This window comes from Vicia villosa, linkage group LG6, assembly GCF_029867415.1.
Source record: "Vicia villosa cultivar HV-30 ecotype Madison, WI linkage group LG6, Vvil1.0, whole genome shotgun sequence".
NCBI classification, from domain to species: Eukaryota; Viridiplantae; Streptophyta; class Magnoliopsida; order Fabales; family Fabaceae; genus Vicia; species Vicia villosa.
In genome coordinates, this window is record NC_081185.1 from 11,105,383 (window position 1) to 11,121,673 (window position 16,291).

At 35.3% G+C, this 16,291-nt stretch overlaps 1 pseudogene; it reads right to left on the reverse strand.

Annotated features, from left to right (window-relative positions):
- Positions 1-481: 481 nt before the first annotated feature.
- LOC131611224 (probable WRKY transcription factor 21) lies at positions 482-13,380 on the reverse strand (annotated as a pseudogene).
- Positions 13,381-16,291: the final 2,911 nt, after the last annotated feature.

Consider the following 16,291-nt stretch of genomic DNA (forward strand, 5'->3'; position numbering starts at 1 on the left):
AATTACACCCTGTTTTAATAAAAATCGGGTGTAATTGGACGTAACTACGTTTTAATTACACCCTATTTCAATAAAAATTGGGTGTAATTGGACGTAATTACGTTTTAATTACACCCTGTTTTAATTAAAATCGGGTGTAGATACCTTCTTAATTACACCCTATTTTAATAAAAATCGGGTATAAATACGTCATTTATAAATGAACAATTATATTATATTTAAATCTATTTACACCCTATTTCATATACACCATTTAGTTATATTTCATTTTCAGTCATAATATTGCAAATACTATAAAATCATACACATAAAAATCATATTTTAACTAAGCTAAAATATTTTTAATATTAACCAAAAAGTATACAAAATCATGTGCATTCATAATATTTCAAGTACTATAAAATCATACACATAAAAATTATATTTTAACCAAGTCATAACACTTTCTTCATATATAATTTTACGCCATACTTGACGGTTCGGTGTTCTCTAGTTCAATTGAATCCAACCGCTTTCCACATGTAGCATTGGATTCTTCTTCATATATAATTTTACGCCATACTTGACGGTTAGCTTCGGTGTTCTCTAGTCCCATTGAATCCAACCGCTTTCCACATGTAGCATTGGATTCATCCATGGCCAAAATACCACGACCTGGAGAAGCAATTGCTTTCCACAATTCGATCCGGAGGAAGACCTTCTACATTCGTGTACACCGACTTCATCTTCTCAAGCAAAGTCTACAAAATTATTCATTATATAGCAATTCAGAGCCACACAACAAACCTCTAATTTCTTAAAACATGTTAAAAAAATGTTTTAGTCAACATATACACAAACAAGAATTATCAAAATCCCAACAGGCTAGTACATCATGATCATGTTAACAAACTAAAATATCCCACAGAGAAAGATAACACCATAAATCAATTTTCTAGAAGCAAAGGTTGAACTTGAATATACCTTAGGTGAGGAGAGCCCTTGATCGGCTTCTGCCCGTACTTCCTCCACGAGTAATCATCAGGAGGGATATCAGCAAGTTTGTTGCTGATAGCAGGCGCCTTAATTGATATCTTCACTCTATGCTTCCTGTGAATAAAGACACATAAAGTTATTAATGTCATATTATAAGAGATTCTTGAAACTCTAAAGTAGCATAAATTCACAATTAATATAGCCACCTGTAGCGGGGAAAATCTGATATCGAAGTCATAGGATTGACTCGAATCAATATTCCGTTTGAAATCGCCACCGCGCTTTATTTTTTCAAAGGAAAAGGGAAAAGAACGTAAAACCCAAAGTTTTGTTTTTTTAAAACAAGAAAGAGAACTCAGGTTCGGGTGTTGATTATATGAGGGGAAGGTTTAAAGCACCCCTCATATCCGTGGTACTCCACGGGAACCTTTTTGAAAATCTGTGTTGTGTGTGTGCTAAAAAACGGTTTGTTTTATTTTTAAAATAAGCTCGGCAAAGCGTTAAGCTTTGGGCCTACATACCTCCTCGGTGCAATGGAGAAGTCAGAGCTAATGTAGTTCCGTTTAAAGGGAAAAATGTTTTTAAAACGAATAAACACTTTGTTGTCGTTAGAGAGAAATACTCAGCCATTGATCTTGAGCATGAGAACAAACAAGTTCTTTGCATCGCAAATGAAAGAAGGGAGCCAACTCGGATAAAATCAACGAGTATGCCACTAGCTCTCTCACGCGGAAAAGATCTCGTTATTATCAATCAATTTCAAAATCGTGGGGTATAACCACTCGTTTCGACAATTAACGGTGTCTAAACTTTTGAAGAAAAGCCACTAAGGGCGAAAGATATTTTTAAGAAAAAGGTTTTGAAAAGATTGCAAACATAAGAATATTTTGGAAAAAGGGAGAAGATTTTGAAAATTTAAGAATGGGAGGAGATGAAGAGGCTAACCTAATGCATAAAATAAAAGCTAAGGAAAGAAACGGTCTAACCAAATAAGAAGCCAACACTTGACATTAAGAGCCAAGGTAGTTTTCCCATCCTTTGGATTTATCAATACCAACACATTAACACTTGGGGATCCACATGAACTTATTGTCTTAGAACCCTTTTTCATTAAGCACATTAAGATTCTGACGAAAGTCGGGCAGAGTAACGGCTGTTTTCGGGTAAAATCCTTATCTCAATGCCTTGGAATTAACCATCAAGGGCTTTCAAGGAAATACCTGCACACATAAACATACAACAGAACAATGCCAGACAGACAGAACAATCACAGGATAGTAATAGAATGAGTCTAGAGGTACTAGGTCCATAAGTCCGAATCTCCAAAGTGCTAGGGATAGTAACCGATAGTCCAAAGGGAGCCTTATGTATTTTTTAGATTTTGGTTATTTATTAGTGTTTTAGCGAAAAAATAAAGTATGGTCCAAGTGGACAAAAGAAAAATAACAGAAGCATAAACATATGTCCAAATGGACAAAGAGAAAATGACGGAAAGTAAATATGATGAAATGATAAAGTAAAGCGATAAAGCGAGAAATATAAAGAGCGGTAATATAAAGAGCGGTATAGTAAAGGTGCGGAAATTAAAGTTAGTTGTTAAATGTTAAAGATAACCATCTTGAAACTTGTCAAGTATGTTATCAAAGTTAGTAGGAAGATCTATGGTGAGTGAATGATGTACTCGGATTTAAATTCAATGGGGTTTATCAGAAGCTTGATAGAATCATAGCGACTACACGATAAAAACCTCCACAAGTCTTAAATCAACCGCATACAATTCTCTTCCATATTTGATCTTTTTTATTCGGGACACGAAATATTGCGCTATGTTAAGCAGATCGCCAAGTGATTTATGTAGAAATCACCCTACAACGAGGCCGGTCAAAACTTTATGTGCTAATGCATGCGAGAAGAACGATATGTAGATCGCCTTCCGAAAGCAATACCGCACGAAAAGAAAATAGGTAACGATCTAGTCTTCACTAAGAATCCATAAGAATTCTCAAAGTATTAAGACTTTCATCGATCAAAAGAAAAAAAGGAGAAGAAGAAGATAAAATGCATAAAGATAATCAACTCACACTATCATTAATATCATTCATCTAATATTATGGATTTGGTTCTTTCAAACCTATCAACATCCTAGATCCAATGATATTAATGAAATGGAGGAAGAAGAATAAAATTCACAAAAGATAATCAACTCACACTATCATTAATATCATTCATCTAATATTATGGATTAGGTCATTTCAAACCTATCAACATCCTAGATCCAATGATATTAATGAAGTGGAGGAAGTAGGAAACCAAAACAAGCATAAAAAAGGCAAAAAACCACATTCTGCCAGCAGGAAATCGATTTCATGCAGAGGGAAATCGATTTCCATAGTGCAGTTTTCAAAAAAAACAAGTCACGCTCAGCAGGAAATCGATTTCAGCCTTAAGGAAATCGATTTCCTCAGTGTAAAAATCAGCAAAAACAGCATTTAGAGGCATAAAACTTGACTTGAACAAATGTACAAACACCTTATGATCAAACATCAATTGGAGCACGAATTTTCCATCAAATCACCATCAAATAGCACCAATATAGCATCAAAGATGCATCACACACAAGCAACAAAGATCTACATCATGATATACAAAAAGGATGAAGAAAATTACCAAATCTTGAACAAAACTTAGATCTACTTCAAGAATCACCAACACAAATCTTGATCTCTCAACAATTGAAGAAAAAAGAGTGAAATGGATGGTGGTTTAGCTCAAAGTTTGTGAGGTTCAAGATGTGACTCACAAACTTTATGAAAGAATGAAGAGCTTTGGTGAATTTGGTAGGAATGAGGAGAGAAATTGCAAGAGGTTTTTTGGCTCTCAAAAGCTTGAGAAATGAATTTGCAAGAACTTTTTTGGCTATCAAAAGCTTCCGATATGAGAGAGTAGAGGTCTCTATTTATAGAATTGGAGCAAGAGTAGTGGCAAATTGGTCTTTTTGTGTTTGGTAATTAGCTTGTGTTTAATTGGTGATTAAAGTGGCAATTAAATGGTAAAAATGGTAAAATGAGGTTAAAGAGGGTTTAATGAATGAGTTAATTTTGATGAGGTGGAAAATTGATAAAATGATCAAATAAAAAAGGTGCCAAAATGATGTCAAGCTTCCCTCCTTATATTTTTTTTGAATTTTGCGCACAGGAAATCGATTTCCCACAGGGGTAAATCGATTTCCATATTGAAACTTTCAAAAATTCCCTTTCTTGCACTTTTTGATTTTTGCTCGATCTTTTTCCTGCAAAACACAAACAAGAGAAACAAAATGCATATTTTTGTATTTTGGTTAGTATAAAACAAATTAAAGAAAATTAGGTGCTTGATAGTTCCCCTCAAAGACGAAGCAAACATAACACCGAAAAATGAAATCTCAAGATTGTGATCTTGATTAATGATTGAGATGCAAATGATGTATGATCTTAGGGTCAAAAATTGGGGTATGACAGATGCCCCTATTTAAGTTTCTTCTATCCGGAGATGTGAGGGTTAAAATCCTCAGCTCGACGTAATTGAAGAGACTTAAATACAAAACACACAATTTTTGAACCTAAGGTATGATGTGATGCTAATGGATGCATCAAGTATGATTATGGAATAGAGAGGAGTATAACACCAATGGGGAGATAAGAAAGGATTCCACTGGGGGAGAAGGTATGTGTCATCCAGGGATAAAACTTGGATTCCACAGGAGAAAGAGACAGTCAACAGAAGCTTTCAAGATAAAACATGATTGCACTTCGAGAAGAGAATATCTGAGGCCTACATGAATGTGGCTACATCAAAATGAATATCAAGGTAAAACATGATTGGTCAACATCAAATGACAACCAAGGTAAAACATGATTGGATATCGTCAAAGGATAATCAAGGTAAAACATGATTGGATAATCATCAACGGACAATCAAGGTAAAACATGATTGGATAACCATCACAGGTCCATCAAGATAAAACATGATTAGATGTCATCACAGGGATAATCAAGGTAAAACATGATTGGATAACATCAAATGACAATCAAGGTAAAACATGATTGAAAAATACCAAATGACAATCAAGGTAAAACATGATTGGATAACATCAAATGACAATCAAGGTAAAACATGATTGAAAAATACCAATGACAATCAAGGTAAAACATGATTAGGTAACACCAAGGTCAATCAAGGTAAAGCATGATTTGAACTTTGGGAAGAATGTATCAGAGACGTTCAAGATAAAGCATGGTTGAAGGGAAACAAGATAAAGCATGGTGTAAGCGATCATGATAAAGCATGATCAGAGACAATCAAGATAAAACATGATTGAAGGGAACCAAGATAAAACATGGTGGCGATCGGGATAAAGCATGATCAGAGACAATCAAGATAAAACATGATTGAAGGGAACCAAGATAAAACATGGTGTAAATCTTTCAGGAATGACACTAAAAGAAGAAAAGATACATCTAGGAATAACACTAGACGGACAAGACAAACAAGCATCTGTTTTGGATAGGTGCCAAGTAAGTTGGACTTTGATCTCAAGGTGAAAATGTTGATAGCAACAAAACCTCGAAAAATGCAAATGAGTATGAAATTTGTTTCAATGCATGATGTTTAATTTTTCTATGCATGATATATGATCAATGCAACGCAATTGTTTGTTACAACTGAGGGAGACTCTTTTGTGAGGCACGAAAGGAACTCGATTCCTCAACACGGGAACTCTGCCAATTCTGCTTACGAAGAAGATGCTTGGACATACTTCTTGTCACATTGGTAACTGTATCAGACTAGTGATCCTTTAAGAAGGATTGATGAACTGCTTGGGGATTGCTGAAGAAGATTGCCCCTAATTCATTAATTGTTGCAAGTTAACTGATCATGGCTTCAGTTGAAATGTATTGGGGATGAACTGATCATGGCTTCAATTCTTGAAATGCATGTTGGGATGGCTTGCCCCAGTATAAGTCTTGAAATGATATTCTGATCAACAAATCTTGAATGAACAACAGGATCTTGAAATAACGTGCCCCTGATAGGATCACTGATCAAGTTTCTCGACTGTTTGAACTTCCTGAAAAATGAGTGCTTACTTGAAAATAAAATGTTCATTCAAGAATGGTAATTTTAATGCAATGCTCAAAGAACATTTTTGAAATCAAAATCATTTTTGGAATGATGTTATTGATGTAAAGCAAATGGAATCATTGGTCAAAACAAAAAGGTTAAGACATTCAAAAGCAAAGATATGGTATCAAAACAAAAGATTGGAAAATCTCATGGGAGTCAGCTTACGCAACCTTGTTGTAGTATGCTTTCAAACAAACCTTGCCTCAATTAGGTCTTTTAAAGGTTGTAACGTGGCCAGGTTCACGGTTTAAGAAACAAAGGATATAAGGCTCAAAATTTGATTGTACCCACCCCCTTCATGATGATCTCCAGTCCTAAAACTCAGTTAATTCAACTTATGCATTCAGGTTCCAAGAGGCTTCTGGAATTGCACCTTTGATAATGATGATAGTTCACAAGCAAAGAGAACTTTTGAGATGGCAGTCACTTCTTCCTTTTGGTAGTCACAACATTGTGTTGTTCAGGAATTTATTGACTTCTCTTTTTTCATCTTTTCTTTTTATATATCCCTAACTTTTGCCTGAACTGTTTATTTTTGAACTTACAGTCAGCGGGATGCCCTTATTTTTGCCTAAGTCATCATTTTTGGTTTTGACTTAGCAGGCTTTTCTTTGTATACATTTTTTGATACATTTTTTTTTGAAAGATAGTGACTGCCTTGCTTAATGATTGATGAACCATCATTGGCTTTTAATTGGCATCTCCAACATTTCTTTGATGTATGCGGAAGAAAGCTTGCGATTGAAGCACTTGTTGAAAGGTGTACTGAATGATTCTCTTAAAATAGAATGCACAGCCAAATTAACTGAGAACTACCCTGCCCCAGGTTAAAATGCGGGTTTTTTCATACAGAAAGAAACTCCAACTTCGAAGGCTCAGAGGGGTTGACAAGGGATTAACTTCCTTATTTCTCCAGTGTTTGGGAATTGAAACAATGCCTGTACATCATCAGCAAAGTTTTATTCGAAAGCATACAGTTCAACAACTTGGGTATTTCGTTGTCATCATCCTCCCTCCAATCTTTGTATAAAACACAAGTTTGATAGAGAAAGAAAATGGAAGAAAAAGTTTTGTAAAAGAAAGCATAGACATAGTATATGTGAATGAATTCAAAATATGCAATGCTCATTTCATTAAAATCACCATTCAGAAACAAACAAAGTCTAAAAGTAAACAGTACAATAAAGGAAATACAAACAGTACAGAAACAAGGCCTAGTGACTAATCAGCAACCAAGATGAGCTATCTTGTTTGAAACACTTGGCTTTAGGAAAATCGGAGGAATGTAACAAGACTTGCAGGATTTCCATAATTTGATTCATCTGAATTTTCAACTCGCTGACCTCTGCTCTTAGAAACTCTTGGTCTTGTTGAAGTTCTTCCATACTTTTCAGATACATGCTTCTAGTTCAATGTGTCGAGGAATCAGCTTGACAGATAAGCAAACCACTCTGAAGATGGAGACAGACAAGGATAAGTTTTCTGGACAACCTGGATGTATGTATGCAAATGATGCAATTGCTGTTTTTTTTTGTTTTTATTTATTTATTTGATTTTCAAAGAATTCAAGTTATTACTTTGTAAACATCAAAACATGAAGGAGGTAAATCCTATATTGGATCAAAGCATTGATCAAGTTATCATCAAGATCAATCATCCATTTTGGTGGATTAGAGTTTTCACCCCATCAACACCCAAGATCCATTGAGTTTGATGAAACTTATGATGTTTACAAAGAAAAACCTATGAGTTCCTTGGAAATCAAATGAATGCATGGATGCATGGTTTATGCATCAATCACAATCAAGATCACACATGGTCGCACAAACAGGGTTCAAAGGTTCGACGTCACGAGCATGGAGTCAAAGTTAAGAACCACCCACAAAGGTATGTACTAGGGAATTTTGTACCTGCCGAACGGGTTCTACAAAGGTTCCCAGAGTTTTCAATCTTCTATCGGATACTACCGGCACGCACAATTGCTCATAGGCGCCAATAATATGCCTAAAAAGACCTCTTCTGAGCGTAGTATCGCATGACAACAAGCTCAAATTGGTACTTGATCTTGTTTCTGCACTACATCCTAAAAAAGGCTTAGATGGGTTAAAAGGGTTCTAGGTCATTCAGCTTCTACGGACACTCACTATTGAAAGTAATAGCGTCCTTACGATAGTTCGTAACAACATCTACTACCTTCCATGAGGCCTCCACTGATTGGAATTCCACCATATGATGCTCATGTTAAGGATTGCTCCTGACATGCAACTATTGGTCTTACTACCTCCTATCTCAAGTTACTCACCAAAGTTCGGGTTAGAACTTTATCTCATCACAGAGGAACCATCGAGCACTAAAAAGAAAATAAAAAAAATAAAAAACAAAGCACACAATAATATATACAGATACAAAACACACAGATAAACAAAAATAGGCTTAACACACTTAAAACTGGATCCCCAGTGAAGTCGCCATTTTTCTGTAGCGGGGAAAATCTGATATCGAAGTCATAGGATTGACTCGAATCAATATTCCGTTTGAAATCGCCACCGCGCTTTATTTTTTCAAAGGAAAAGGGAAAAGAACGTAAAACCCAAAGTTTTGTTTTTTTAAAACAAGAAAGAGAACTCAGGTTCGGGTGTTGATTATATGAGGGGAAGGTTTAAAGCACCCCTCATATCCGTGGTACTCCACGGGAACCTTTTTGAAAATCTGTGTTGTGTGTGTGCTAAAAAACGGTTTGTTTTATTTTTAAAATAAGCTCGGCAAAGCGTTAAGCTTTGGGCCTACATACCTCCTCGGTGCAATGGAGAAGTCAGAGCTAATGTAGTTCCGTTTAAAGGGAAAAACGTTTTTAAAACGAATAAACACTTTGTTGTCGTTAGAGAGAAATACTCAGCCATTGATCTTGAGCATGAGAACAAACAAGTTCTTTGCATCGCAAATGAAAGAAGGGCGCCAACTCGGATAAAATCAACGAGTATGCCACTAGCTCTCTCACGCGGAAAAGATCTCGTTATTATCAATCAATTTCAAAATCGTGGGGTATAACCACTCGTTTCGACAATTAACGGTGTCTAAACTTTTGAAGAAAAGCCACTAAGGGCGAAAGATATTTTTAAGAAAAAGGTTTTGAAAAGATTGCAAACATAAGAATATTTTGGAAAAAGGGAGAAGATTTTGAAAATTTAAGAATGGGAGGAGATGAAGAGGCTAACCTAATGCATAAAATAAAAGCTAAGGAAAGAAACGGTCTAACCAAATAAGAAGCCAACACTTGACATTAAGAGCCAAGGTAGTTTTCCCATCCTTTGGATTTATCAATACCAACACATTAACACTTGGGGATCCACATGAACTTATTGTCTTAGAACCCTTTTTCATTAAGCACATTAAGATTCTGACGAAAGTCGGGCAGAGTAACGGCTGTTTTCGGGTAAAATCCTTATCTCAATGCCTTGGAATTAACCATCAAGGGCTTTCAAGGAAATACCTGCACACATAAACATACAACAGAACAATGCCAGATAGACAGAACAATCACAGGATAGTAATAGAATGAGTCCAGAGGTACTAGGTCCATAAGTCCAAATCTCCAAAGTGCTAGGGATAGTAACCGATAGTCCAAAGGGAGCCTTATGTATTTTTTAGATTTTGGTTATTTATTAGTGTTTTAGCGAAAAAATAAAGTATGGTCCAAGTGGACAAAAGAAAAATAACAGAAGCATAAACATATGTCCAAATGGACAAAGAGAAAATGACGGAAAGTAAATATGATGAAATGATAAAGTAAAGCGATAAAGCGAGAAATATAAAGAGCGGTAATATAAAGAGCGGTATAGTAAAGGTGCGGAAATTAAAGTTAGTTGTTAAATGTTAAAGATAACCATCTTGAAACTTGTCAAGTATGTTATCAAAGTTAGTAGGAAGATCTATGGTGAGTGAATGATGTACTCGGATTTAAATTCAATGGGGTTTATCAGAAGCTTGATAGAATCATAGCGACTACACGATAAAAACCTCCACAAGTCTTAAATAAACCGCATACAATTCTCTTCCATATTTGATCTTTTTTATTCGAGACACGAAATATTGCGCTATGTTAAGCAGATCGCCAAGTGATTTATGTGGAAATCACCCTACAACGAGGCCGGTCAAAATTTATGTGCTAATGCATGCGAGAAGAACGATATGTAGATCGCCTTCCGAAAGCAATACCGCACGAAAAGAAAATAGGTAACGATCTAGTCTTCACTAAGAATCCATAAGAATTCTCAAAGTATTAAGACTTTCATCGATCAAAAGAAAAAAAGGAGAAGAAGAAGATAAAATGCATAAAGATAATCAACTCACACTATCATTAATATCATTCATCTAATATTATGGATTTGGTTCTTTCAAACCTATCAACATCCTAGATCCAATGATATTAATGAAATGGAGGAAGAAGAATAAAATTCACAAAAGATAATCAACTCACACTATCATTAATATCATTCATCTAATATTATGGATTAGGTCATTTCAAACCTATCAACATCCTAGATCCAATGATATTAATGAAGTGGAGGAAGTAGGAAACCAAAACAAGCATAAAAAAGGCAAAAAACCACATTCTGCCAGCAGGAAATCGATTTCATGCAGAGGGAAATCGATTTCCATAGTGCAGTTTTCAAAAAAAACAAGTCACGCTCAGCAGGAAATCGATTTCAGCCTTAAGGAAATCGATTTCCTCAGTGTAAAAATCAACAAAAACAGCATTTAGAGGCATAAAACTTGACTTGAACAAATGTACAAACACCTTATGATCAAACATCAATTGGAGCACGAATTTTCCATCAAATCACCATCAAATAGCACCAATATAGCATCAAAGATGCATCACACACAAGCAACAAAGATCTACATCATGATATACAAAAAGGATGAAGAAAATTACCAAATCTTGAACAAAACTTAGATCTACTTCAAGAATCACCAACACAAATCTTGATCTCTCAACAATTGAAGAAAAAAGAGTGAAATGGATGGTGGTTTAGCTCAAAGTTTGTGAGGTTCAAGATGTGACTCACAAACTTTATGAAAGAATGAAGAGCTTTGGTGAATTTGGTAGGAATGAGGAGAGAAATTGCAAGAGGTTTTTTGGCTCTCAAAAGCTTGAGAAATGAATTTGCAAGAACTTTTTTGGCTATCAAAAGCTTCCGATATGAGAGAGTAGAGGTCTCTATTTATAGAATTGGAGCAAGAGTAGTGGCAAATTGGTCTTTTTGTGTTTGGTAATTAGCTTGTGTTTAATTGGTGATTAAAGTGGCAATTAAATGGTAAAAATGGTAAAATGAGGTTAAAGAGGGTTTAATGAATGAGTTAATTTTGATGAGGTGGAAAATTGATAAAATGATCAAATAAAAAAGGTGCCAAAATGATGTCAAGCTTCCCTCCTTATATTTTTTTTGAATTTTGCGCACAGGAAATCGATTTCCCACAGGGGTAAATCGATTTCCATATTGAAAATTTCAAAAATTCCCTTTCTTGCACTTTTTGATTTTTGCTCGATCTTTTTCCTGCAAAACACAAACAAGGGAAACAAAATGCATATTTTTGTATTTTGGTTAGTATAAAACAAATTAAAGAAAATTAGGTGCTTGATAGTTCCCCTCAAAGACGAAGCGAACATAACACCGAAAAATGAAATCTCAAGATTGTGATCTTGATTAATGATTGAGATGCAAATGATGTATGATCTTAGGGTCAAAAATTGGGGTATGACACCACCATGGCAATAACCTCTTCTTTGGGCAATGGCATTTAAAACTGCTGCCACATTTCAGATTTCCCTCGTCGCCTCTAGCAGAACATTTCCTCTTGTGCTGCTGCGAATTCTGACCCGAAGAGATCGGAGCTCCTACTAAATGGAAATGACTTCCATTCAAGTTAGCAACACTTCCGTCTATACTCAAAGATGAAATGAAAGACCTAGTAGACGACATTGTCGGAGTGCCGCTGCTGGTGTTGTTGCTGCATGCTGCATCATTAACCTTTGTTGCTGCTGATGCTGAAAGAACTGATAGTGAGTCGACTGACTCGACGCAGCTTGTTGAGCAAGGGGAAGAGGATTTTTCTTTGAAATGTAAAATTCATACCTAGCATCGAGCATGAGACAAGTAACACATTTAGCATTGCGAACTTAAACGTAAAATTGCATTAGATATAACACACGCCCCATATTTCGAGGATTTGCATATATATATATATATATATATATATATATATATATATATATATATATATATATATATATATATATATATATATATATATATATATATATATATATATATATGAGTCCTTTTCTTGATTTGTAGTTCAGCTGCAGTTCTCCCTAATGTCTCCAAAGGTGCAGCCAACTGAACAAACATCACTGCCAATTTTTAGCTACTCAACAAAAAAGCTTAAATTAGACACACAAAACGGAGTAAGCAATCGGACGGATTGACTTATTTGAGCTTGTCTGTTCCAATCGACTTATTCGAGCTTATTAGCTAATATAAGTAGTTATAACTATAATAAGGCTGTTAAAGAGAACTTATGGAAATAGCTGATGACACATGTCAATAAGCTTTCCAGAATAGCTTATGAAAATAAGCTAACTTTATTTTATCTTCTATCATGGAAATAGTTTAGACATAAACACTTACTTATAAGACATAAACACCACCAAATATGGAATGAAAATTCTCTCAGGCATTAAAACATTTATGAAAGATTTGAATTTGAATACATAGATTACACTTAACATATCCACAAGAAGACAAAAAACATTCAAAATAGAAAGGAATTGAAAAAAAAAAACTAACCTTAATGAACTCATCTGCAATGCCAACAACTCTCAACTACAAACCCCACCTTCTTGAATTCCTCAACAAGAACACAAGCACAGTCAGAGGATTCATCTTTTTCCTGTATGTTCCTCCTTGGAATCACCACCCCAATTTCAAAAACAGCTTCTTCCTTTTCAAGCTCATTCATTTTCTCAACCCAAGTAACTCAATGCACAACAAAAATATCAAAATTGTCAAACTAGTTGTTGTTGTTATCAAATGGGCAGAAGAAAGATCCGTTTTTTGGGCAAGAGGGGTTATGGAAACGCCATAAAAATGGCAACTTTGAAAGAGAAATTAAATTAAGGATCTAAGTTCGAGGAGTTTGAGGAATGTGTTCAGAGAAACGGCCTCTTGGTAACATACGGTGTTGTACACGTGCATGTATTGTACACTTGCTGTTTTTTTCTTATTTATTTAAATATATATTTTTTGTATTTTAATTTTATTTTTTAAAAACTTTTTTTGTAGGATTTAATTGGTAGTATATAAAAGGAATATTAAACTTTGGAGTAATTTTATAATTTTATTCTTTCAAATTGAGATAATAATTTTATAATTTTATTATTTCAAACTGAGACAAGTTCGCAATGCTAAATGTGTTACTTGTCTCATTTATAGTCAGAAACATGCTCTTCACACAAGCATATAACAAATAAGAGATCTAGATTTTCTTTGAAATGTTCACAAAGACAATAATACACAAATATCAAATCAAAGTATATTAAAAGAAAAGACACAACACAACATAACAATCTAAACCAGGAAAGATAGATCATAAATTAAACACATATTTTACCATACATATTCTCAGTATTACCTTGTTGCATTCCCTTTGGTGAATTGAAAAACAAATTGCAGCATGACAGAGACTCTTGGATCCCACTTCTACAAAGATGCTTTTGCCTTCATCGACACTTTTTAATCAAAAGAAACTATAGAAAATCCAGAATAAACAAAGTTTACCAGTAAGTCTTGAGAGGCCTTTGTATCATTGTCTCCAAATGATTTGGGCTCCTGTCATACCCCAAATTTGTCCTACCCTTAATTTCTAACTGGCTCATGCTTTTCATTTTACATGTATATTTCCACTAGGGCATTAACATAATTCATGCATCATTAATCAATAAATTGAAGTTGAGATCAAAGATCTTGAAAATTGAGGTTCCTACTACACCCAAGTGGGATTCATCTGGGAATACCTGTGAGCGTGGATCAAAGGGTTATTGGTTACTATGGATTTCTTGGGCCTTCTTCATTGGTTAAAAGGAATGTGCTTAAAGTTGCTTGAATTACAATACAATTAGGGTGTCGCTCATTGATTCCTAAAAATTCCCCTAATCAATCATGTTGCAAATTATCTCTTTGGCTCTCATACAAGGCTTTGATACAAACATGATAGTTGGCATCTTATCTTATGGTATCCACGCGAGTTAAGGAATGTCTGAGATGTGCATCTAAAACTTAGAAAGGAAGAAACTTCATTGGGAATTCAAGATCAACATTGATTACAAGTTCCATTCAATATCCATTACATTACACATGAAAATTACAACAAAAAGTCTGTGGTTAACTTTTAGTCATAGTTGACTTTTTAGTAAACCATTGACTTTTGTCAACTGTTGACTATTGACTGAGTTTGACCAGATTCTGGCCTTAGACTTTGACCTCTGACTCCTACAAAGACTTCTTCAAGAATCTTCCTAAACCTACCCTTCAAACATTGCACTTCATAAGCCTGCCATGCCTTTGATACACCAATGCCAAACATCATATCCATATACATTTCCAACCATATCCAAAAGGTCATATTCTACTACAAGTATCTACGAAAGCCATATTTAACAAAGTCATGCTGTTACTTTACATTTTGCTACATCATATGAAAAATTACAAATTACACAAAATCTGTTTCTAAACTTCATCTTCATCGTCCGCAAACATCCACCAAGCCTGCTTTGCCATTCTATTGCAAGTGCGTGTCCTCCAAGCGTCATGCCATACATCAACCCAAACCTGCAAGCAGAAACAGAAGAAAAATAACGGTTCACCAAATGCTATACAGAATCTAAACCCACTTGTAGTTCCAACAATCGGACTGAACCGTGCCTCCGCCAATGTTGCCACTAAACCGAACCTGCGGAAACAATAAATCGGCATTTATCAAGCCTGCGAGAAAACAAACTGCAACTTGCAATTTCAACAAAAATGCATCGGTTCAGAAAGTAAAATAAACCGCAACCTACACATTAATCCAGTCCTGCAACTTCGAGCCTTAGCAAAACCGTTTCCGCATCAGCATCATCACAGAACCGAGCTGCAAAATAAACCTTCACAATGAGAGCCAAGTGATATGGCAGCAATATTAGGAAAATTAAATTGGTTCGATGAACCAGATGGAACTCAAAAGCCCATACCACAAAACGCAAGGGTTCATTTCAAAGGCCACCAGTGTTGGAAAATTCTACTGTCGGTTCAATGGAAGTCAGCTTAAAAGGCCCTGCAAAAACAATTTAAAGGTTATTACCAAATGCAGCAGAGGAATTCAATTCAAGTCGAAATGCTAGGTGTTTAGGTGTCAAAACATGATTCAATTATAAGGAAGTCTGAGGCGCATATCATCAAGACAAAATCATACCCAATCTCAGTTCATCCAATAAATCAGCCAGAATAAGTCCACAAAGGAAAAAAGAAGAATCGTGTTGTGAATGAGCACGCCCTTTTAGTTCCTGCAAGTATCATTCAAAATCATACACGCATATCCAGGTACATTCAGCATACTTCAGTTTCAAGATTGCGTCAACAGCAAAAAACCTATTCAGATTCAAACCAAAAAAAAAGTATACAAATCCTACATTCAAACCATCTCACTACTAATAAAACCACCCTTGCATCAGTTCATCATTCTCCATGACAGAAAGAACCAACATCATAACAGAAAATAACTGAATCCAAACCAACATAACTAACTGAGTCAGCTTTCTAACAAACTAACTCAGTGAGTGAACTAACTGATTCATTCTTAACTAACTTCAGAACCGATTCAATCCTCACCCTTCAATTCCTAACAGAAAACCAATCCAAGGGCTCACCTCTTCCTCTCCTCTAACTAATTCAGTTTCCTCCATTCCTAGTCAGCATCTCCCAACCTCAATCCTCACCTATCTAACTGAAACTGAACCTCACTCCAAACCTAACTCAACCGAACCTAGCTCATCACCTTCTCTATATAATCACCCTTCCCTCCATAATTCAAACTTCACGCCATTTTTTCACAC